The 24,255-nt window shown below is 47.0% G+C and overlaps 13 non-coding genes across 13 annotated transcripts; 3 read left to right on the forward strand and 10 right to left on the reverse strand.

Moving 5' to 3' along the window:
- Window positions 1-160: 160 nt before the first annotated feature.
- Window positions 161-232, reverse strand: trnad-guc (transfer RNA aspartic acid (anticodon GUC)). The gene has a single exon. It is a non-coding gene; the product is annotated as a tRNA-Asp (tRNA).
- Window positions 233-1,252: 1,020 nt separating this feature from the next.
- Window positions 1,253-1,367, forward strand: LOC127980458 (U5 spliceosomal RNA). Its single transcript, XR_008159482.1, has one exon. It is a non-coding gene; the product is annotated as a U5 spliceosomal RNA (small nuclear RNA).
- Window positions 1,368-3,317: 1,950 nt separating this feature from the next.
- Window positions 3,318-3,389, reverse strand: trnad-guc (transfer RNA aspartic acid (anticodon GUC)). The gene has a single exon. It is a non-coding gene; the product is annotated as a tRNA-Asp (tRNA).
- A 2,761-nt stretch (window positions 3,390-6,150) lies between these two features.
- Window positions 6,151-6,222, reverse strand: trnad-guc (transfer RNA aspartic acid (anticodon GUC)). The gene has a single exon. It is a non-coding gene; the product is annotated as a tRNA-Asp (tRNA).
- Window positions 6,223-8,982: 2,760 nt separating this feature from the next.
- trnad-guc (transfer RNA aspartic acid (anticodon GUC)) lies at window positions 8,983-9,054 on the reverse strand. Its single transcript has one exon. It is a non-coding gene; the product is annotated as a tRNA-Asp (tRNA).
- A 1,617-nt stretch (window positions 9,055-10,671) lies between these two features.
- Window positions 10,672-10,743, reverse strand: trnad-guc (transfer RNA aspartic acid (anticodon GUC)). Its single transcript has one exon. It is a non-coding gene; the product is annotated as a tRNA-Asp (tRNA).
- Window positions 10,744-13,443: 2,700 nt separating this feature from the next.
- Window positions 13,444-13,558, forward strand: LOC127980459 (U5 spliceosomal RNA). The gene has a single exon (XR_008159483.1). It is a non-coding gene; the product is annotated as a U5 spliceosomal RNA (small nuclear RNA).
- A 1,949-nt stretch (window positions 13,559-15,507) lies between these two features.
- On the reverse strand, window positions 15,508-15,579 carry trnad-guc (transfer RNA aspartic acid (anticodon GUC)). The gene has a single exon. It is a non-coding gene; the product is annotated as a tRNA-Asp (tRNA).
- A 1,617-nt stretch (window positions 15,580-17,196) lies between these two features.
- Window positions 17,197-17,268, reverse strand: trnad-guc (transfer RNA aspartic acid (anticodon GUC)). Its single transcript has one exon. It is a non-coding gene; the product is annotated as a tRNA-Asp (tRNA).
- A 2,008-nt stretch (window positions 17,269-19,276) lies between these two features.
- Window positions 19,277-19,348, reverse strand: trnad-guc (transfer RNA aspartic acid (anticodon GUC)). Its single transcript has one exon. It is a non-coding gene; the product is annotated as a tRNA-Asp (tRNA).
- A 1,015-nt stretch (window positions 19,349-20,363) lies between these two features.
- LOC127980460 (U5 spliceosomal RNA) lies at window positions 20,364-20,478 on the forward strand. The gene has a single exon (XR_008159484.1). It is a non-coding gene; the product is annotated as a U5 spliceosomal RNA (small nuclear RNA).
- Window positions 20,479-22,427: 1,949 nt separating this feature from the next.
- Window positions 22,428-22,499, reverse strand: trnad-guc (transfer RNA aspartic acid (anticodon GUC)). Its single transcript has one exon. It is a non-coding gene; the product is annotated as a tRNA-Asp (tRNA).
- Window positions 22,500-24,116: 1,617 nt separating this feature from the next.
- trnad-guc (transfer RNA aspartic acid (anticodon GUC)) lies at window positions 24,117-24,188 on the reverse strand. Its single transcript has one exon. It is a non-coding gene; the product is annotated as a tRNA-Asp (tRNA).
- Window positions 24,189-24,255: the final 67 nt, after the last annotated feature.

Genomic DNA, 24,255 nt, shown 5'->3' on the forward strand with positions numbered 1-24,255 from the left:
TGGTGAGCATAGCTGCCTTCCAAGCAGTTGACCCGGGTTCGATTCCCGGCCAACGCATGTCCTTTGGCTCGGGCTGACGTCGAAGCAGAACTCCTTCTGTGACCTGCGACTCCAACCAAACTTTTTGGATGGATCATTCGGAAGACGAAAATAACCAGCTCTCCCCGTCGGGGAATCGAACCCCGGTCTTCCGCGTGACAGGCGGAGATACTGTCCACTATACTAACGAGGAGCCGTGCATGCTGCCGTTTCCCCCCCAACTGACGGCACTGCACTGACATAACTAAACAATGCATGGCTTCTTCTGACGCAGACCCAGCCCTAGCACCGTAAAATTTCTGATGGACCCATCATTAGCTGAAGTCGCATAACACTTGGAACACTACCCGTAGCAGGGGTCATTGTTTGGACTCTTTTTTTTTTTTTTTTTTTTTTTTAAATTGCGCTTTAAACAAAAAGTATTGCGTCAATGCAACTGAACAACATTAATTAGGAACACAGTGCGTCAAAAAGCAAAATGACAGTTAAAGGCATTTCGTTATTGAACTCTTTGATGACATCATTCAGCTAAGTTCAGTTTAAATAGTATCTGTGCAATAATTTGCAATCAAGTCAACGATATCGCTGTACATGAAGTGTCCCCAGCTCCGCCTGCCAGAAGCGACAGAGGGAAGAAACCAAAACTCGATCGGTGAAAGGATGGAGAAAAAACCCGGTGAGAAACCAGGCTCAGTCGGGGAGACAGTTCTCCCCTTGTCAGACGAAACCAGTAGATCAGCTCCAGGCTGCAGGAATGTCAGACTGTGCAGAAGAATCATCTGTTTCCTGTGGTCTTGTCCAGGTGGTCTTTACAGGGGATTTGTATCTGCGGCTCATCTAGTTGTCACGGTCTCCGCTGTGTTTCTGGGCCATAGAGGTCCTTTCTAGGTGTTGATCCACCATCTTCTCTGGATACGGACTGGATCTGGTGGCTACGGTGACCTCGGAATAAGGGATTTCTTTAAAAGACTTTTTTTTTCATATAAGATTTTATCCAACTTTTCAGATAGAGGCATGAGAAAGAGATTGCCTTGATTGGGCTTTTGGTTATTGGTGGACTGAGAGGACTTTTTTGAGTTTTACTCCTCCCTTTTGGAGTAGGGGGGGGGGTGCTGACGAAACACATGTGGGCAGGCATTGTCACCCTTGATGACCCTTGGCGAGCGTAGTAGTTTAACAGAGGCAGCGCACAGGCCCGAGGGTTTGGAGACACAGCTCGAGTTTCTCTTCATTGTCGCATAAATCTTTCGCCTTTTACTAAAGATTTCCGTGGAGGGGAACTTTTGCGAGTGACCTGTATTTTTGGGTGCTCTGCTCACAGCAGAGCTACATCGAAATGTCAAGAGCAGAATCAGTTTGACCGTCCGGCAGCATGCTGCGAGAGGGCTTGCCACTGGTCATCATCTGAATAGGCACTCTCTGCGTTTGACCACTTCGTGTTTATTTAGCCGGATGGGAAGGCAGCGCTTTCTTGTACGTGACGGGATGCAAATTCTTGAAGGCTCTCTTTAGTGACGGGTCCAAACAAAGATCTCATCTGCTCCTCTAGCCCTATCGGCGACTCGTGCACTTCGAGCCTTCTTAGTGACGGCGCAAGTTGCTGACTGCTGACTGCGTTGGTGGTATAGTGGTGAGCATAGCTGCCTTCCAAGCAGTTGACCCGGATTCGATTCCCGGCCAACGCATGTCCTTTGGCTCGGGCTGACGTCGAAGCAGAACTCCCTCTGTGACCTGTGCCTCCACCCAAAACTTTTGGATGGAATAATTTCTGATGGACCCGTCATTAGCTGAAGTCGCATAACACTTGGAACACTACCCGTAGCAGGGGTCATTGTTTGGACTCTTTTTTTTTTTTTTTTTTTTTTAAATTGCGCTTTAAACAAAAAGTATTGCGTCAATGCAACTGAACAACATTAATTAGGAACACAGTGCGTCAAAAAGCAAAATGACAGTTAAAGGCATTTCGTTATTGAACTCTTTGATGACATCATTCAGCTAAGTTCAGTTTAAATAGTATCTGTGCAATAATTTGCAATCAAGTCAACGATATCGCTGTACATGAAGTGTCCCCAGCTCCGCCTGCCAGAAGCGACAGAGGGAAGAAACCAAAACTCGATCGGTGAAAGGATGGAGAAAAAACCCGGTGAGAAACCAGGCTCAGTCGGGGAGACAGTTCTCCCCTTGTCAGACGAAACAGGTAGATTAGCTCCAGGCTGCAGGAATGTCAGACTGTGCAGAAGAATCATCTGTTTCCTGTGGTCTTGTCCAGGTGGTCTTTACAGGGGATTTGTATCTGCGGCTCATCTAGTTGTCACGGTCTCCGCTGTGTTTCTGGGCCATAGAGGTCCTTTCTAGGTGTTGATCCACCATCTTCTCTGGATACGGACTGGATCCGGGTGACTGAAGCGGATACAGACTGGATCTGGTGGCTACGGTGACCTCGGAATAAGGGATTTCTTTAAAAGACTTTTTTTTTCATATAAGATTTTATCCAACTTTTCAGATAGAGGCATGAGAAAGAGATTGCCTTGATTGGGCTTTTGGTTATTATAGGCACTCTCTGCGTTTGACCACTTCGTGTTTATTTAGCCGGATGGGAAGGCAGCGCTTTCTTGTACGTGACGGGATGCAAATTCTTGAAGGCTCTCTTTAGTGACGGGTCCAAACAAAGATCTCATCTGCTCCTCTAGCCCTATCGGCGACTCGTTCACTTCGAGCCTTCTTAGTGACGGCGCAAGTTGCTGACTGCTGACTGCGTTGGTGGTATAGTGGTGAGCATAGCTGCCTTCCAAGCAGTTGACCCCGGATTCGATTCCCGGCCATCGCATATGCTTTGGCTCGGGCTGACGTCGAAGCAGAACTCCCTCTGTGACCTGTGCCTCCACCCAAAACTTTTGGATGGAATAATTTCGGATGGACCCATCATTAGCTGAAGTCGCATAACACTTGCAACACTACCGGTAGCAGGGGTCATTGTTTGGACTCTTTTTTTTTTTTTTTTTTTTTTTTTTAATTGCGCTTTAAACAAAAAGTATTGTGTCAATGCAACTGAACAACATTTATTAGGAACACAGTGCGTCAATAAAGCTACTGACTTCCGCCTGCGTTGGTGGTATAGTGGTGAGCATAGCTGCCTTCCAAGCAGTTGACCCGGGTTCGATTCCCGGCCAACGCATGTCCTTTGGCTCGGGATGACGTCGAAGCAGAACTCCTTCTGTGACCTGCGACTCCAACCAAACATTTTGGATGGATCATTCGGAAGACGAAAAGAACCAGCTCTCCCCGTCGGGGAATCGAACCCCGGTCTTCCGCGTGACAGGCGGAGATACTGTCCACTATACTAACGAGGAGCTGTGCATGCTGCCGTTTCCCCCCCAACTGACGGCACTGCACTGACATAACTAAACAATGCATGGCTTCTTCTGACGCAGACCCAGCCCTAGCACCGTAAAATTTCTGATGGACCCATCATTAGCTGAAGTCGCATAACACTTGGAACACTACCCGTAGCAGGGGTCATTGTTTGGACTCTTTTTTTTTTTTTTTTTTTTTTTAAATTGCGCTTTAAACAAAAAGTATTGCGTCAATGCAACTGAACAACATTAATTAGGAACACAGTGCGTCAAAAAGCAAAATGACAGTTAAAGGCATTTCGTTATTGAACTCTTTGATGACATCATTCAGCTAAGTTCAGTTTAAATAGTATCTGTGCAATAATTTGCAATCAAGTCAACGATATCGCTGTACATGAAGTGTCCCCAGCTCCGCCTGCCAGAAGCGACAGAGGCAAGAAACCAAAACTCGATCGGTGAAAGGATGGAGAAAAAACCCGGTGAGAAACCAGGCTCAGTCGGGGAGACAGTTCTCCCCTTGTCAGACGAAACAGGTAGATTAGCTCCAGGCTGCAGGAATGTCAGACTGTGCAGAAGAATCATCTGTTTCCTGTGGTCTTGTCCAGGTGGTCTTTACAGGGGATTTGTATCTGCGGCTCATCTAGTTGTCACGGTCTCCGCTGTGTTTCTGGGCCATAGAGGTCCTTTCTAGGTGTTGATCCACCATCTTCTCTGGATACGGACTGGATCCGGGTGACTGAAGCGGATACAGACTGGATCTGGTGGCTACGGTGACCTCGGAATAAGGGATTTCTTTAAAAGACTTTTTTTTTCATATAAGATTTTATCCAACTTTTCAGATAGAGGCATGAGAAAGAGATTGCCTTGATTGGGCTTTTGGTTATTATAGGCACTCTCTGCGTTTGACCACTTCGTGTTTATTTAGCCGGATGGGAAGGCAGCGCTTTCTTGTACGTGACGGGATGCAAATTCTTGAAGGCTCTCTTTAGTGACGGGTCCAAACAAAGATCTCATCTGCTCCTCTAGCCCTATCGGCGACTCGTGCACTTCGAGCCTTCTTAGTGACGGCGCAAGTTGCTGACTGCTGACTGCGTTGGTGGTATAGTGGTGAGCATAGCTGCCTTCCAAGCAGTTGACCCCGGATTCGATTCCCGGCCAATGCATATGCTTTGGCTCGGGCTGACGTCGAAGCAGAACTCCCTCTGTGACCTGTGCCTCCACCCAAAACTTTTGGATGGAATAATTTCGGATGGACCCATCATTAGCTGAAGTCGCATAACACTTGCAACACTACCGGTAGCAGGGGTCATTGTTTGGACTCTTTTTTTTTTTTTTTTTTTTTTTTTTAATTGCGCTTTAAACAAAAAGTATTGCGTCAATGCAACTGAACAACATTAATTAGGAATACAGTGCGTCAAAAAGCAAAATGACAGTTAAAGGCATTTCGTTATTGAACTCTTTGATGACATCATTCAGCTAAGTTCAGTTTAAATAGTATCTGTGCAATAATTTGCAATCAAGTCAACGATATCGCTGTACATGAAGTGTCCCCAGCTCCGCCTGCCAGAAGCGACAGAGGGAAGAAACCAAAACTCGATCGGTGAAAGGATGGAGAAAAAACCCGGTGAGAAACCAGGCTCAGTCGGGGAGACAGTTCTCCCCTTGTCAGACGAAACAGGTAGATTAGCTCCAGGCTGCAGGAATGTCAGACTGTGCAGAAGAATCATCTGTTTCCTGTGGTCTTGTCCAGGTGGTCTTTACAGGGGATTTGTATCTGCGGCTCATCTAGTTGTCACGGTCTCCGCTGTGTTTCTGGGCCATAGAGGTCCTTTCTAGGTGTTGATCCACCATCTTCTCTGGATACGGACTGGATCCGGGTGACTGAAGCGGATACAGACTGGATCTGGTGGCTACGGTGACCTCGGAATAAGGGATTTCTTTAAAAGACTTTTTTTTTCATATAAGATTTTATCCAACTTTTCAGATAGAGGCATGAGAAAGAGATTGCCTTGATTGGGCTTTTGGTTATTATAGGCACTCTCTGCGTTTGACCACTTCGTGTTTATTTAGCCGGATGGGAAGGCAGCGCTTTCTTGTACGTGACGGGATGCAAATTCTTGAAGGCTCTCTTTAGTGACGGGTCCAAACAAAGATCTCATCTGCTCCTCTAGCCCTATCGGCGACTCGTGCACTTCGAGCCTTCTTAGTGACGGCGCAAGTTGCTGACTGCTGACTGCGTTGGTGGTATAGTGGTGAGCATAGCTGCCTTCCAAGCAGTTGACCCCGGATTCGATTCCCGGCCATTGCATATGCTTTGGCTCGGGCTGACGTCGAAGCAGAACTCCCTCTGTGACCTGTGCCTCCACCCAAAACTTTTGGATGGAATAATTTCGGATGGACCCATCATTAGCTGAAGTCGCATAACACTTGCAACACTACCGGTAGCAGGGGTCATTGTTTGGACTCTTTTTTTTTTTTTTTTTTTTTTTTTAATTGCGCTTTAAACAAAAAGTATTGTGTCAATGCAACTGAACAACATTTATTAGGAACACAGTGCGTCAATAAAGCTACTGACTTCCGCCTGCGTTGGTGGTATAGTGGTGAGCATAGCTGCCTTCCAAGCAGTTGACCCGGGTTCGATTCCCGGCCAACGCATGTCCTTTGGCTCGGGATGACGTCGAAGCAGAACTCCTTCTGTGACCTGCGACTCCAACCAAACATTTTGGATGGATCATTCGGAAGACGAAAAGAACCAGCTCTCCCCGTCGGGGAATCGAACCCCGGTCTTCCGCGTGACAGGCGGAGATACTGTCCACTATACTAACGAGGAGCTGTGCATGCTGCCGTTTCCCCCCCAACTGACGGCACTGCACTGACATAACTAAACAATGCATGGCTTCTTCTGACGCAGACCCAGCCCTAGCACCGTAAAATTTCTGATGGACCCATCATTAGCTGAAGTCGCATAACACTTGGAACACTACCCGTAGCAGGGGTCATTGTTTGGACTCTTTTTTTTTTTTTTTTTTTTTTTAAATTGCGCTTTAAACAAAAAGTATTGCGTCAATGCAACTGAACAACATTAATTAGGAACACAGTGCGTCAAAAAGCAAAATGACAGTTAAAGGCATTTCGTTATTGAACTCTTTGATGACATCATTCAGCTAAGTTCAGTTTAAATAGTATCTGTGCAATAATTTGCAATCAAGTCAACGATATCGCTGTACATGAAGTGTCCCCAGCTCCGCCTGCCAGAAGCGACAGAGGCAAGAAACCAAAACTCGATCGGTGAAAGGATGGAGAAAAAACCCGGTGAGAAACCAGGCTCAGTCGGGGAGACAGTTCTCCCCTTGTCAGACGAAACAGGTAGATTAGCTCCAGGCTGCAGGAATGTCAGACTGTGCAGAAGAATCATCTGTTTCCTGTGGTCTTGTCCAGGTGGTCTTTACAGGGGATTTGTATCTGCGGCTCATCTAGTTGTCACGGTCTCCGCTGTGTTTCTGGGCCATAGAGGTCCTTTCTAGGTGTTGATCCACCATCTTCTCTGGATACGGACTGGATCCGGGTGACTGAAGCGGATACAGACTGGATCTGGTGGCTACGGTGACCTCGGAATAAGGGATTTCTTTAAAAGACTTTTTTTTTCATATAAGATTTTATCCAACTTTTCAGATAGAGGCATGAGAAAGAGATTGCCTTGATTGGGCTTTTGGTTATTATAGGCACTCTCTGCGTTTGACCACTTCGTGTTTATTTAGCCGGATGGGAAGGCAGCGCTTTCTTGTACGTGACGGGATGCAAATTCTTGAAGGCTCTCTTTAGTGACGGGTCCAAACAAAGATCTCATCTGCTCCTCTAGCCCTATCGGCGACTCGTGCACTTCGAGCCTTCTTAGTGACGGCGCAAGTTGCTGACTGCTGACTGCGTTGGTGGTATAGTGGTGAGCATAGCTGCCTTCCAAGCAGTTGACCCCGGATTCGATTCCCGGCCAATGCATATGCTTTGGCTCGGGCTGACGTCGAAGCAGAACTCCCTCTGTGACCTGTGCCTCCACCCAAAACTTTTGGATGGAATAATTTCGGATGGACCCATCATTAGCTGAAGTCGCATAACACTTGCAACACTACCGGTAGCAGGGGTCATTGTTTGGACTCTTTTTTTTTTTTTTTTTTTTTTTTTTAATTGCGCTTTAAACAAAAAGTATTGCGTCAATGCAACTGAACAACATTAATTAGGAATACAGTGCGTCAAAAAGCAAAATGACAGTTAAAGGCATTTCGTTATTGAACTCTTTGATGACATCATTCAGCTAAGTTCAGTTTAAATAGTATCTGTGCAATAATTTGCAATCAAGTCAACGATATCGCTGTACATGAAGTGTCCCCAGCTCCGCCTGCCAGAAGCGACAGAGGGAAGAAACCAAAACTCGATCGGTGAAAGGATGGAGAAAAAACCCGGTGAGAAACCAGGCTCAGTCGGGGAGACAGTTCTCCCCTTGTCAGACGAAACAGGTAGATTAGCTCCAGGCTGCAGGAATGTCAGACTGTGCAGAAGAATCATCTGTTTCCTGTGGTCTTGTCCAGGTGGTCTTTACAGGGGATTTGTATCTGCGGCTCATCTAGTTGTCACGGTCTCCGCTGTGTTTCTGGGCCATAGAGGTCCTTTCTAGGTGTTGATCCACCATCTTCTCTGGATACGGACTGGATCCGGGTGACTGAAGCGGATACAGACTGGATCTGGTGGCTACGGTGACCTCGGAATAAGGGATTTCTTTAAAAGACTTTTTTTTTCATATAAGATTTTATCCAACTTTTCAGATAGAGGCATGAGAAAGAGATTGCCTTGATTGGGCTTTTGGTTATTATAGGCACTCTCTGCGTTTGACCACTTCGTGTTTATTTAGCCGGATGGGAAGGCAGCGCTTTCTTGTACGTGACGGGATGCAAATTCTTGAAGGCTCTCTTTAGTGACGGGTCCAAACAAAGATCTCATCTGCTCCTCTAGCCCTATCGGCGACTCGTGCACTTCGAGCCTTCTTAGTGACGGCGCAAGTTGCTGACTGCTGACTGCGTTGGTGGTATAGTGGTGAGCATAGCTGCCTTCCAAGCAGTTGACCCCGGATTCGATTCCCGGCCATTGCATATGCTTTGGCTCGGGCTGACGTCGAAGCAGAACTCCCTCTGTGACCTGTGCCTCCACCCAAAACTTTTGGATGGAATAATTTCGGATGGACCCATCATTAGCTGAAGTCGCATAACACTTGCAACACTACCGGTAGCAGGGGTCATTGTTTGGACTCTTTTTTTTTTTTTTTTTTTTTTTTAATTGCGCTTTAAACAAAAAGTATTGTGTCAATGCAACTGAACAACATTTATTAGGAACACAGTGCGTCAATAAAGCTACTGACTTCCGCCTGCGTTGGTGGTATAGTGGTGAGCATAGCTGCCTTCCAAGCAGTTGACCCGGGTTCGATTCCCGGCCAACGCATGTCCTTTGGCTCGGGCTGACGTCGAAGCAGAACTCCTTCTGTGACCTGCGACTCCAACCAAACATTTTGGATGGATCATTCGGAAGACGAAAAGAACCAGCTCTCCCCGTCGGGGAATCGAACCCCGGTCTTCCGCGTGACAGGCGGAGATACTGTCCACTATACTAACGAGGAGCTGTGCATGCTGCCGTTTCCCCCCCAACTGACGGCACTGCACTGACATAACTAAACAATGCATGGCTTCTTCTGACGCAGACCCAGCCCTAGCACCGTAAAATTTCTGATGGACCCATCATTAGCTGAAGTCGCATAACACTTGGAACACTACCCGTAGCAGGGGTCATTGTTTGGACTCTTTTTTTTTTTTTTTTTTTTTTTAAATTGCGCTTTAAACAAAAAGTATTGCGTCAATGCAACTGAACAACATTAATTAGGAACACAGTGCGTCAAAAAGCAAAATGACAGTTAAAGGCATTTCGTTATTGAACTCTTTGATGACATCATTCAGCTAAGTTCAGTTTAAATAGTATCTGTGCAATAATTTGCAATCAAGTCAACGATATCGCTGTACATGAAGTGTCCCCAGCTCCGCCTGCCAGAAGCGACAGAGGGAAGAAACCAAAACTCGATCGGTGAAAGGATGGAGAAAAAACCCGGTGAGAAACCAGGCTCAGTCGGGGAGACAGTTCTCCCCTTGTCAGACGAAACCAGTAGATCAGCTCCAGGCTGCAGGAATGTCAGACTGTGCAGAAGAATCATCTGTTTCCTGTGGTCTTGTCCAGGTGGTCTTTACAGGGGATTTGTATCTGCGGCTCATCTAGTTGTCACGGTCTCCGCTGTGTTTCTGGGCCATAGAGGTCCTTTCTAGGTGTTGATCCACCATCTTCTCTGGATACGGACTGGATCCGGGTGACTGAAGCGGATACAGACTGGATCTGGTGGCTACGGTGACCTCGGAATAAGGGATTTCTTTAAAAGACTTTTTTTTTCATATAAGATTTTATCCAACTTTTCAGATAGAGGCATGAGAAAGAGATTGCCTTGATTGGGCTTTTGGTTATTATAGGCACTCTCTGCGTTTGACCACTTCGTGTTTATTTAGCCGGATGGGAAGGCAGCGCTTTCTTGTACGTGACGGGATGCAAATTCTTGAAGGCTCTCTTTAGTGACGGGTCCAAACAAAGATCTCATCTGCTCCTCTAGCCCTATCGGCGACTCGTGCACTTCGAGCCTTCTTAGTGACGGCGCAAGTTGCTGACTGCTGACTGCGTTGGTGGTATAGTGGTGAGCATAGCTGCCTTCCAAGCAGTTGACCCCGGATTCGATTCCCGGCCAACGCATATGCTTTGGCTCGGGCTGACGTCGAAGCAGAACTCCCTCTGTGACCTGTGCCTCCACCCAAAACTTTTGGATGGAATAATTTCGGATGGACCCATCATTAGCTGAAGTCGCATAACACTTGCAACACTACCGGTAGCAGGGGTCATTGTTTGGACTCTTTTTTTTTTTTTTTTTTTTTTTTTTAATTGCGCTTTAAACAAAAAGTATTGTGTCAATGCAACTGAACAACATTTATTAGGAACACAGTGCGTCAATAAAGCTACTGACTTCCGCCTGCGTTGGTGGTATAGTGGTGAGCATAGCTGCCTTCCAAGCAGTTGACCCGGGTTCGATTCCCGGCCAACGCATGTCCTTTGGCTCGGGCTGACGTCGAAGCAGAACTCCTTCTGTGACCTGCGACTCCAACCAAACTTTTTGGATGGATCATTCGGAAGACGAAAAGAACCAGCTCTCCCCGTCGGGGAATCGAACCCCGGTCTTCCGCGTGACAGGCGGAGATACTGTCCACTATACTAACGAGGAGCCGTGTATGCTGCCGTTTCCCCCCCAACTGACGGCACTGCACTGACATAACTAAACAATGCATGGCTTCTTCTGACGCAGACCCAGCCCTAGCACCGTAAAATTTCTGATGGACCCATCATTAGCTGAAGTCGCATAACACTTGGAACACTACCCGTAGCAGGGGTCATTGTTTGGACTCTTTTTTTTTTTTTTTTTTTTTTTAAATTGCGCTTTAAACAAAAAGTATTGCGTCAATGCAACTGAACAACATTAATTAGGAACACAGTGCGTCAAAAAGCAAAATGACAGTTAAAGGCATTTCGTTATTGAACTCTTTGATGACATCATTCAGCTAAGTTCAGTTTAAATAGTATCTGTGCAATAATTTGCAATCAAGTCAACGATATCGCTGTACATGAAGTGTCCCCAGCTCCGCCTGCCAGAAGCGACAGAGGCAAGAAACCAAAACTCGATCGGTGAAAGGATGGAGAAAAAACCCGGTGAGAAACCAGGCTCAGTCGGGGAGACAGTTCTCCCCTTGTCAGACGAAACAGGTAGATTAGCTCCAGGCTGCAGGAATGTCAGACTGTGCAGAAGAATCATCTGTTTCCTGTGGTCTTGTCCAGGTGGTCTTTACAGGGGATTTGTATCTGCGGCTCATCTAGTTGTCACGGTCTCCGCTGTGTTTCTGGGCCATAGAGGTCCTTTCTAGGTGTTGATCCACCATCTTCTCTGGATACGGACTGGATCCGGGTGACTGAAGCGGATACAGACTGGATCTGGTGGCTACGGTGACCTCGGAATAAGGGATTTCTTTAAAAGACTTTTTTTTTCATATAAGATTTTATCCAACTTTTCAGATAGAGGCATGAGAAAGAGATTGCCTTGATTGGGCTTTTGGTTATTATAGGCACTCTCTGCGTTTGACCACTTCGTGTTTATTTAGCCGGATGGGAAGGCAGCGCTTTCTTGTACGTGACGGGATGCAAATTCTTGAAGGCTCTCTTTAGTGACGGGTCCAAACAAAGATCTCATCTGCTCCTCTAGCCCTATCGGCGACTCGTGCACTTCGAGCCTTCTTAGTGACGGCGCAAGTTGCTGACTGCTGACTGCGTTGGTGGTATAGTGGTGAGCATAGCTGCCTTCCAAGCAGTTGACCCCGGATTCGATTCCCGGCCAACGCATATGCTTTGGCTCGGGCTGACGTCGAAGCAGAACTCCCTCTGTGACCTGTGCCTCCACCCAAAACTTTTGGATGGAATAATTTCGGATGGACCCATCATTAGCTGAAGTCGCATAACACTTGCAACACTACCGGTAGCAGGGGTCATTGTTTGGACTCTTTTTTTTTTTTTTTTTTTTTTTTTAATTGCGCTTTAAACAAAAAGTATTGTGTCAATGCAACTGAACAACATTTATTAGGAACACAGTGCGTCAATAAAGCTACTGACTTCCGCCTGCGTTGGTGGTATAGTGGTGAGCATAGCTGCCTTCCAAGCAGTTGACCCGGGTTCGATTCCCGGCCAACGCATGTCCTTTGGCTCGGGCTGACGTCGAAGCAGAACTCCTTCTGTGACCTGCGACTCCAACCAAACTTTTTGGATGGATCATTCGGAAGACGAAAAGAACCAGCTCTCCCCGTCGGGGAATCGAAGCCCGGTCTTCCGCGTGACAGGCGGAGATACTGTCCACTATACTAACGAGGAGCCGTGTATGCTGCCGTTTCCCCCCCAACTGACGGCACTGCACTGACATAACTAAACAATGCATGGCTTCTTCTGACGCAGACCCAGCCCTAGCACCGTAAAATTTCTGATGGACCCATCATTAGCTGAAGTCGCATAACACTTGGAACACTACCCGTAGCAGGGGTCATTGTTTGGACTCTTTTTTTTTTTTTTTTAAATTGCGCTTTAAACAAAAAGTATTGCGTCAATGCAACTGAACAACATTAATTAGGAACACAGTGCGTCAAAAAGCAAAATGACAGTTAAAGGCATTTCGTTATTGAACTCTTTGATGACATCATTCAGCTAAGTTCAGTTTAAATAGTATCTGTGCAATAATTTGCAATCAAGTCAACGATATCGCTGTACATGAAGTGTCCCCAGCTCCGCCTGCCAGAAGCGACAGAGGCAAGAAACCAAAACTCGATCGGTGAAAGGATGGAGAAAAAACCCGGTGAGAAACCAGGCTCAGTCGGGGAGACAGTTCTCCCCTTGTCAGACGAAACAGGTAGATTAGCTCCAGGCTGCAGGAATGTCAGACTGTGCAGAAGAATCATCTGTTTCCTGTGGTCTTGTCCAGGTGGTCTTTACAGGGGATTTGTATCTGCGGCTCATCTAGTTGTCACGGTCTCCGCTGTGTTTCTGGGCCATAGAGGTCCTTTCTAGGTGTTGATCCACCATCTTCTCTGGATACGGACTGGATCTGGTGGCTACGGTGACCTCGGAATAAGGGATTTCTTTAAAAGACTTTTTTTTTCATATAAGATTTTATCCAACTTTTCAGATAGAGGCATGAGAAAGAGATTGCCTTGATTGGGCTTTTGGTTATTGGTGGACTGAGAGGACTTTTTTGAGTTTTACTCCTCCCTTTTGGAGTAGGGGGGGGGGTGCTGACGAAACACATGTGGGCAGGCATTGTCACCCTTGATGACCCTTGGCGAGCGTAGTAGTTTAACAGAGGCAGCGCACAGGCCCGAGGGTTTGGAGACACAGCTCGAGTTTCTCTTCATTGTCGCATAAATCTTTCGCCTTTTACTAAAGATTTCCGTGGAGGGGAACTTTTGCGAGTGACCTGTATTTTTGGGTGCTCTGCTCACAGCAGAGCTACATCGAAATGTCAAGAGCAGAATCAGTTTGACCGTCCGGCAGCATGCTGCGAGAGGGCTTGCCACTGGTCATCATCTGAATAGGCACTCTCTGCGTTTGACCACTTCGTGTTTATTTAGCCGGATGGGAAGGCAGCGCTTTCTTGTACGTGACGGGATGCAAATTCTTGAAGGCTCTCTTTAGTGACGGGTCCAAACAAAGATCTCATCTGCTCCTCTAGCCCTATCGGCGACTCGTGCACTTCGAGCCTTCTTAGTGACGGCGCAAGTTGCTGACTGCTGACTGCGTTGGTGGTATAGTGGTGAGCATAGCTGCCTTCCAAGCAGTTGACCCGGATTCGATTCCCGGCCAACGCATGTCCTTTGGCTCGGGCTGACGTCGAAGCAGAACTCCCTCTGTGACCTGTGCCTCCACCCAAAACTTTTGGATGGAATAATTTCTGATGGACCCGTCATTAGCTGAAGTCGCATAACACTTGGAACACTACCCGTAGCAGGGGTCATTGTTTGGACTCTTTTTTTTTTTTTTTTTTTTTTAAATTGCGCTTTAAACAAAAAGTATTGCGTCAATGCAACTGAACAACATTAATTAGGAACACAGTGCGTCAAAAAGCAAAATGACAGTTAAAGGCATTTCGTTATTGAACTCTTTGATGACATCATTCAGCTAAGTTCAGTTTAAATAGTATCTGTGCAATAATTTGCAATCAAGTCAACGATATCGCTGTACATGAAGTGTCCCCAGCTCCGCCTGCCAGAAGCGACAGAGGGAAGAAACCAAAACTCGATCGGTGAAAGGATGGAGAAAAAACCCGGTGAGAAACCAGGCTCAGTCGGGGAGACAGTTCTCCCCTTGTCAGACGAAACAGGTAGATTAGCTCCAGGCTGCAGGAATGTCAGACTGTGCAGAAGAATCATCTGTTTCCTGTGGTCTTGTCCAGGTGGTCTTTACAGGGGATTTGTATCTGCGGCTCATCTAGTTGTCACGGTCTCCGCTGTGTTTCTGGGCCATAGAGGTCCTTTCTAGGTGTTGATCCACCATCTTCTCTGGATACGGACTGGATCCGGGTGACTGAAGCGGATACAGACTGGATCTGGTGGCTACGGTGACCTCGGAATAAGGGATTTCTTTAAAAGACTTTTTTTTTCATATAAGATTTTATCCAACTTTTCAGATAGAGGCATGAGAAAGAGATTGCCTTGATTGGGCTTTTGGTTATTATAGGCACTCTCTGCGTTTGACCACTTCGTGTTTATTTAGCCGGATGGGAAGGCAGCGCTTTCTTGTACGTGACGGGATGCAAATTCTTGAAGGCTCTCTTTAGTGACGGGTCCAAACAAAGATCTCATCTGCTCCTCTAGCCCTATCGGCGACTCGTGCACTTCGAGCCTTCTTAGTGACGGCGCAAGTTGCTGACTGCTGACTGCGTTGGTGGTATAGTGGTGAGCATAGCTGCCTTCCAAGCAGTTGACCCCGGATTCGATTCCCGGCCATCGCATATGCTTTGGCTCGGGCTGACGTCGAAGCAGAACTCCCTCTGTGACCTGTGCCTCCACCCAAAACTTTTGGATGGAATAATTTCGGATGGACCCATCATTAGCTGAAGTCGCATAACACTTGCAACACTACCGGTAGCAGGGGTCATTGTTTGGACTCTTTTTTTTTTTTTTTTTTTTTTTTTAATTGCGCTTTAAACAAAAAGTATTGTGTCAATGCAACTGAACAACATTTATTAGGAACACAGTGCGTCAATAAAGCTACTGACTTCCGCCTGCGTTGGTGGTATAGTGGTGAGCATAGCTGCCTTCCAAGCAGTTGACCCGGGTTCGATTCCCGGCCAACGCATGTCCTTTGGCTCGGGCTGACGTCGAAGCAGAACTCCTTCTGTGACCTGCGACTCCAACCAAACATTTTGGATGGATCATTCGGAAGACGAAAAGAACCAGCTCTCCCCGTCGGGGAATCGAACCCCGGTCTTCCGCGTGACAGGCGGAGATACTGTCCACTATACTAACGAGGAGCTGTGCATGCTGCCGTTTCCCCCCCAACTGACGGCACTGCACTGACATAACTAAACAATGCATGGCTTCTTCTGACGCAGACCCAGCCCTAGCACCGTAAAATTTCTGATGGACCCATCATTAGCTGAAGTCGCATAACACTTGGAACACTACCCGTAGCAGGGGTCATTGTTTGGACTCTTTTTTTTTTTTTTTTTTTTTTTAAATTGCGCTTTAAACAAAAAGTATTGCGTCAATGCAACTGAACAACATTAATTAGGAACACAGTGCGTCAAAAAGCAAAATGACAGTTAAAGGCATTTCGTTATTGAACTCTTTGATGACATCATTCAGCTAAGTTCAGTTTAAATAGTATCTGTGCAATAATTTGCAATCAAGTCAACGATATCGCTGTACATGAAGTGTCCCCAGCTCCGCCTGCCAGAAGCGACAGAGGCAAGAAACCAAAACTCGATCGGTGAAAGGATGGAGAAAAAACCCGGTGAGAAACCAGGCTCAGTCGGGGAGACAGTTCTCCCCTTGTCAGACGAAACAGGTAGATTAGCTCCAGGCTGCAGGAATGTCAGACTGTGCAGAAGAATCATCTGTTTCCTGTGGTCTTGTCCAGGTGGTCTTTACAGGGGATTTGTATCTGCGGCTCATCTAGTTGTCACGGTCTCCGCTGTGTTTCTGGGCCATAGAGGTCCTTTCTAGGTGTTGATCCACCATCTTCTCTGGATACGGACTGGATCCGGGTGACTGAAGCGGATACAGACTGGATCTGGTGGCTACGGTGACCTCGGAATAAGGGATTTCTTTAAAAGACTTTTTTTTTCATATAAGATTTTATCCAACTTTTCAGATAGAGGCATGAGAAAGAGATTGCCTTGATTGGGCTTTTGGTTATTATAGGCACTCTCTGCGTTTGACCACTTCGTGTTTATTTAGCCGGATGGGAAGGCAGCGCTTTCTTGTACGTGACGGGATGCAAATTCTTGAAGGCTCTCTTTAGTGACGGGTCCAAACAAAGATCTCATCTGCTCCTCTAGCCCTATCGGCGACTCGTGCACTTCGAGCCTTCTTAGTGACGGCGCAAGTTGCTGACTGCTGACTGCGTTGGTGGTATAGTGGTGAGCATAGCTGCCTTCCAAGCAGTTGACCCCGGATTCGATTCCCGGCCAACGCATATGCTTTGGCTCGGGCTGACGTCGAAGCAGAACTCCCTCTGTGACCTGTGCCTCCACCCAAAACTTTTGGATGGAATAATTTCGGATGGACCCATCATTAGCTGAAGTCGCATAACACTTGCAACACTACCGGTAGCAGGGGTCATTGTTTGGACTCTTTTTTTTTTTTTTTTTTTTTTTTTTAATTGCGCTTTAAACAAAAAGTATTGTGTCAATGCAACTGAACAACATTTATTAGGAACACAGTGCGTCAATAAAGCTACTGACTTCCGCCTGCGTTGGTGGTATAGTGGTGAGCATAGCTGCCTTCCAAGCAGTTGACCCGGGTTCGATTCCCGGCCAACGCATGTCCTTTGGCTCGGGCTGACGTCGAAGCAGAACTCCTTCTGTGACCTGCGACTCCAACCAAACTTTTTGGATGGATCATTCGGAAGACGAAAAGAACCAGCTCTCCCCGTCGGGGAATCGAACCCCGGTCTTCCGCGTGACAGGCGGAGATACTGTCCACTATACTAACGAGGAGCCGTGCATGCTGCCGTTTCCCCCCCAACTGACGGCACTGCACTGACATAACTAAACAATGCATGGCTTCTTCTGACGCAGACCCAGCCCTAGCACCGTAAAATTTCTGATGGACCCATCATTAGCTGAAGTCGCATAACACTTGGAACACTACCCGTAGCAGGGGTCATTGTTTGGACTCTTTTTTTTTTTTTTTTTTTTTTTTTTAAATTGCGCTTTAAACAAAAAGTATTGCGTCAATGCAACTGAACAACATTAATTAGGAACACAGTGCGTCAAAAAGCAAAATGACAGTTAAAGGCATTTCGTTATTGAACTCTTTGATGACATCATTCAGCTAAGTTCAGTTTAAATAGTATCTGTGCAATAATTTGCAATCAAGTCAACGATATCGCTGTACATGAAGTGTCCCCAGCTCCGCCTGCCAGAAGCGACAGAGGCAAGAAACCAAAACTCGATCGGTGAAAGGATGGAGAAAAAACCCGGTGAGAAACCAGGCTCAGTCGGGGAGACAGTTCTCCCCTTGTCAGACGAAACAGGTAGATTAGCTCCAGGCTGCAGGAATGTCAGACTGTGCAGAAGAATCATCTGTTTCCTGTGGTCTTGTCCAGGTGGTCTTTACAGGGGATTTGTATCTGCGGCTCATCTAGTTGTCACGGTCTCCGCTGTGTTTCTGGGCCATAGAGGTCCTTTCTAGGTGTTGATCCACCATCTTCTCTGGATACGGACTGGATCCGGGTGACTGAAGCGGATACAGACTGGATCAATCAAGTCAACGATATCGCTGTACATGAAGTGTCCCCAGCTCCGCCTGCCAGAAGCGACAGAGGCAAGAAACCAAAACTCGATCGGTGAAAGGATGGAGAAAAAACCCGGTGAGAAACCAGGCTCAGTCGGGGAGACAGTTCTCCCCTTGTCAGACGAAACAGGTAGATTAGCTCCAGGCTGCAGGAATGTCAGACTGTGCAGAAGAATCATCTGTTTCCTGTGGTCTTGTCCAGGTGGTCTTTACAGGGGATTTGTATCTGCGGCTCATCTAGTTGTCACGGTCTCCGCTGTGTTTCTGGGCCATAGAGGTCCTTTCTAGGTGTTGATCCACCATCTTCTCTGGATACGGACTGGATCCGGGTGACTGAAGCGGATACAGACTGGATCTGGTGGCTACGGTGACCTCGGAATAAGGGATTTCTTTAAAAGACTTTTTTTTTCATATAAGATTTTATCCAACTTTTCAGATAGAGGCATGAGAAAGAGATTGCCTTGATTGGGCTTTTGGTTATTATAGGCACTCTCTGCGTTTGACCACTTCGTGTTTATTTAGCCGGATGGGAAGGCAGCGCTTTCTTGTACGTGACGGGATGCAAATTCTTGAAGGCTCTCTTTAGTGACGGGTCCAAACAAAGATCTCATCTGCTCCTCTAGCCCTATCGGCGACTCGTGCACTTCGAGCCTTCTTAGTGACGGCGCAAGTTGCTGACTGCTGACTGCGTTGGTGGTATAGTGGTGAGCATAGCTGTCTTCCAAGCAGTTGACCCCGTATTCGATTCCCGGCCAACGCATATGCTTTGGCTCGGGCTGACGTCGAAGCAGAACTCCCTCTGTGACCTGTGCCTCCACCCAAAACTTTTGGATGGAATAATTTCGGATGGACCCATCATTAGCTGAAGTCGCATAACACTTGCAACACTACCGGTAGCAGGGGTCATTGTTTGGACTCTTTTTTTTTTTTTTTTTTTTTTTTAATTGCGCTTTAAACAAAAAGTATTGTGTCAATGCAACTGAACAACATTTATTAGGAACACAGTGCGTCAATAAAGCTACTGACTTCCGCCTGCGTTGGTGGTATAGTGGTGAGCATAGCTGCCTTCCAAGCAGTTGACCCGGGTTCGATTCCCGGCCAACGCATGTCCTTTGGCTCGGGCTGACGTCGAAGCAGAACTCCTTCTGTGACCTGCGACTCCAACCAAACTTTTTGGATGGATCATTCGGAAGACGAAAATAACCAGCTCTCCCCGTCGGGGAATCGAACCCCGGTCTTCCGCGTGACAGGCGGAGATACTGTCCACTATACTAACGAGGAGCCGTGCATGCTGCCGTTTCCCCCCCAACTGACGGCACTGCACTGACATAACTAAACAATGCATGGCTTCTTCTGACGCAGACCCAGCCCTAGCACCGTAAAATTTCTGATGGACCCATCATTAGCTGAAGTCGCATAACACTTGGAACACTACCCGTAGCAGGGGTCATTGTTTGGACTCTTTTTTTTTTTTTTTTTTTAAATTGCGCTTTAAACAAAAAGTATTGCGTCAATGCAACTGAACAACATTAATTAGGAACACAGTGCGTCAAAAAGCAAAATGACAGTTAAAGGCATTTCGTTATTGAACTCTTTGATGACATCATTCAGCTAAGTTCAGTTTAAATAGTATCTGTGCAATAATTTGCAATCAAGTCAACGATATCGCTGTACATGAAGTGTCCCCAGCTCCGCCTGCCAGAAGCGACAGAGGGAAGAAACCAAAACTCGATCGGTGAAAGGATGGAGAAAAAACCCGGTGAGAAACCAGGCTCAGTCGGGGAGACAGTTCTCCCCTTGTCAGACGAAACCAGTAGATCAGCTCCAGGCTGCAGGAATGTCAGACTGTGCAGAAGAATCATCTGTTTCCTGTGGTCTTGTCCAGGTGGTCTTTACAGGGGATTTGTATCTGCGGCTCATCTAGTTGTCACGGTCTCCGCTGTGTTTCTGGGCCATAGAGGTCCTTTCTAGGTGTTGATCCACCATCTTCTCTGGATACGGACTGGATCTGGTGGCTACGGTGACCTCGGAATAAGGGATTTCTTTAAAAGACTTTTTTTTTCATATAAGATTTTATCCAACTTTTCAGATAGAGGCATGAGAAAGAGATTGCCTTGATTGGGCTTTTGGTTATTGGTGGACTGAGAGGACTTTTTTGAGTTTTACTCCTCCCTTTTGGAGTAGGGGGGGGGGTGCTGACGAAACACATGTGGGCAGGCATTGTCACCCTTGATGACCCTTGGCGAGCGTAGTAGTTTAACAGAGGCAGCGCACAGGCCCGAGGGTTTGGAGACACAGCTCGAGTTTCTCTTCATTGTCGCATAAATCTTTCGCCTTTTACTAAAGATTTCCGTGGAGGGGAACTTTTGCGAGTGACCTGTATTTTTGGGTGCTCTGCTCACAGCAGAGCTACATCGAAATGTCAAGAGCAGAATCAGTTTGACCGTCCGGCAGCATGCTGCGAGAGGGCTTGCCACTGGTCATCATCTGAATAGGCACTCTCTGCGTTTGACCACTTCGTGTTTATTTAGCCGGATGGGAAGGCAGCGCTTTCTTGTACGTGACGGGATGCAAATTCTTGAAGGCTCTCTTTAGTGACGGGTCCAAACAAAGATCTCATCTGCTCCTCTAGCCCTATCGGCGACTCGTGCACTTCGAGCCTTCTTAGTGACGGCGCAAGTTGCTGACTGCTGACTGCGTTGGTGGTATAGTGGTGAGCATAGCTGCCTTCCAAGCAGTTGACCCGGATTCTATTCCCGGCCAACGCATGTCCTTTGGCTCGGGCTGACGTCGAAGCAGAACTCCCTCTGTGACCTGTGCCTCCACCCAAAACTTTTGGATGGAATAATTTCTGATGGACCCGTCATTAGCTGAAGTCGCATAACACTTGGAACACTACCCGTAGCAGGGGTCATTGTTTGGACTCTTTTTTTTTTTTTTTTTTTTTAAATTGCGCTTTAAACAAAAAGTATTGCGTCAATGCAACTGAACAACATTAATTAGGAACACAGTGCGTCAAAAAGCAAAATGACAGTTAAAGGCATTTCGTTATTGAACTCTTTGATGACATCATTCAGCTAAGTTCAGTTTAAATAGTATCTGTGCAATAATTTGCAATCAAGTCAACGATATCGCTGTACATGAAGTGTCCCCAGCTCCGCCTGCCAGAAGCGACAGAGGGAAGAAACCAAAACTCGATCGGTGAAAGGATGGAGAAAAAACCCGGTGAGAAACCAGGCTCAGTCGGGGAGACAGTTCTCCCCTTGTCAGACGAAACAGGTAGATTAGCTCCAGGCTGCAGGAATGTCAGACTGTGCAGAAGAATCATCTGTTTCCTGTGGTCTTGTCCAGGTGGTCTTTACAGGGGATTTGTATCTGCGGCTCATCTAGTTGTCACGGTCTCCGCTGTGTTTCTGGGCCATAGAGGTCCTTTCTAGGTGTTGATCCACCATCTTCTCTGGATACGGACTGGATCCGGGTGACTGAAGCGGATACAGACTGGATCTGGTGGCTACGGTGACCTCGGAATAAGGGATTTCTTTAAAAGACTTTTTTTTTCATATAAGATTTTATCCAACTTTTCAGATAGAGGCATGAGAAAGAGATTGCCTTGATTGGGCTTTTGGTTATTATAGGCACTCTCTGCGTTTGACCACTTCGTGTTTATTTAGCCGGATGGGAAGGCAGCGCTTTCTTGTACGTGACGGGATGCAAATTCTTGAAGGCTCTCTTTAGTGACGGGTCCAAACAAAGATCTCATCTGCTCCTCTAGCCCTATCGGCGACTCGTGCACTTCGAGCCTTCTTAGTGACGGCGCAAGTTGCTGACTGCTGACTGCGTTGGTGGTATAGTGGTGAGCATAGCTGCCTTCCAAGCAGTTGACCCCGGATTCGATTCCCGGCCATCGCATATGCTTTGGCTCGGGCTGACGTCGAAGCAGAACTCCCTCTGTGACCTGTGCCTCCACCCAAAACTTTTGGATGGAATAATTTCGGATGGACCCATCATTAGCTGAAGTCGCATAACACTTGCAACACTACCGGTAGCAGGGGTCATTGTTTGGACTCTTTTTTTTTTTTTTTTTTTTTTTTTTAATTGCGCTTTAAACAAAAAGTATTGTGTCAATGCAACTGAACAACATTTATTAGGAACACAGTGCGTCAATAAAGCTACTGACTTCCGCCTGCGTTGGTGGTATAGTGGTGAGCATAGCTGCCTTCCAAGCAGTTGACCCGGGTTCGATTCCCGGCCAACGCATGTCCTTTGGCTCGGGCTGACGTCGAAGCAGAACTCCTTCTGTGACCTGCGACTCCAACCAAACATTTTGGATGGATCATTCGGAAGACGAAAAGAACCAGCTCTCCCCGTCGGGGAATCGAACCCCGGTCTTCCGCGTGACAGGCGGAGATACTGTCCACTATACTAACGAGGAGCTGTGCATGCTGCCGTTTCCCCCCCAACTGACGGCACTGCACTGACATAACTAAACAATGCATGGCTTCTTCTGACGCAGACCCAGCCCTAGCACCGTAAAATTTCTGATGGACCCATCATTAGCTGAAGTCGCATAACACTTGGAACACTACCCGTAGCAGGGGTCATTGTTTGGACTCTTTTTTTTTTTTTTTTTTTTTTTAAATTGCGCTTTAAACAAAAAGTATTGCGTCAATGCAACTGAACAACATTAATTAGGAACACAGTGCGTCAAAAAGCAAAATGACAGTTAAAGGCATTTCGTTATTGAACTCTTTGATGACATCATTCAGCTAAGTTCAGTTTAAATAGTATCTGTGCAATAATTTGCAATCAAGTCAACGATATCGCTGTACATGAAGTGTCCCCAGCTCCGCCTGCCAGAAGCGACAGAGGCAAGAAACCAAAACTCGATCGGTGAAAGGATGGAGAAAAAACCCGGTGAGAAACCAGGCTCAGTCGGGGAGACAGTTCTCCCCTTGTCAGACGAAACAGGTAGATTAGCTCCAGGCTGCAGGAATGTCAGACTGTGCAGAAGAATCATCTGTTTCCTGTGGTCTTGTCCAGGTGGTCTTTACAGGGGATTTGTATCTGCGGCTCATCTAGTTGTCACGGTCTCCGCTGTGTTTCTGGGCCATAGAGGTCCTTTCTAGGTGTTGATCCACCATCTTCTCTGGATACGGACTGGATCCGGGTGACTGAAGCGGATACAGACTGGATCTGGTGGCTACGGTGACCTCGGAATAAGGGATTTCTTTAAAAGACTTTTTTTTTCATATAAGATTTTATCCAACTTTTCAGATAGAGGCATGAGAAAGAGATTGCCTTGATTGGGCTTTTGGTTATTATAGGCACTCTCTGCGTTTGACCACTTCGTGTTTATTTAGCCGGATGGGAAGGCAGCGCTTTCTTGTACGTGACGGGATGCAAATTCTTGAAGGCTCTCTTTAGTGACGGGTCCAAACAAAGATCTCATCTGCTCCTCTAGCCCTATCGGCGACTCGTGCACTTCGAGCCTTCTTAGTGACGGCGCAAGTTGCTGACTGCTGACTGCGTTGGTGGTATAGTGGTGAGCATAGCTGCCTTCCAAGCAGTTGACCCCGGATTCGATTCCCGGCCAACGCATATGCTTTGGCTCGGGCTGACGTCGAAGCAGAACTCCCTCTGTGACCTGTGCCTCCACCCAAAACTTTTGGATGGAATAATTTCGGATGGACCCATCATTAGCTGAAGTCGCATAACACTTGCAACACTACCGGTAGCAGGGGTCATTGTTTGGACTCTTTTTTTTTTTTTTTTTTTTTTTTTTAATTGCGCTTTAAACAAAAAGTATTGTGTCAATGCAACGGAACAACATTTATTAGGAACACAGTGCGTCAATAAAGCTACTGACTTCCGCCTGCGTTGGTGGTATAGTGGTGAGCATAGCTGCCTTCCAAGCAGTTGACCCGGGTTCGATTCCCGGCCAACGCATGTCCTTTGGCTCGGGCTGACGTCGAAGCAGAACTCCTTCTGTGACCTGCGACTCCAACCAAACTTTTTGGATGGATCATTCGGAAGACGAAAAGAACCAGCTCTCCCCGTCGGGGAATCGAACCCCGGTCTTCCGCGTGACAGGCGGAGATACTGTCCACTATACTAACGAGGAGCCGTGCATGCTGCCGTTTCCCCCCCAACTGACGGCACTGCACTGACATAACTAAACAATGCATGGC

Source organism: Carassius gibelio, chromosome B19, assembly GCF_023724105.1.
Source record: "Carassius gibelio isolate Cgi1373 ecotype wild population from Czech Republic chromosome B19, carGib1.2-hapl.c, whole genome shotgun sequence".
NCBI classification, from domain to species: Eukaryota; Metazoa; Chordata; class Actinopteri; order Cypriniformes; family Cyprinidae; genus Carassius; species Carassius gibelio.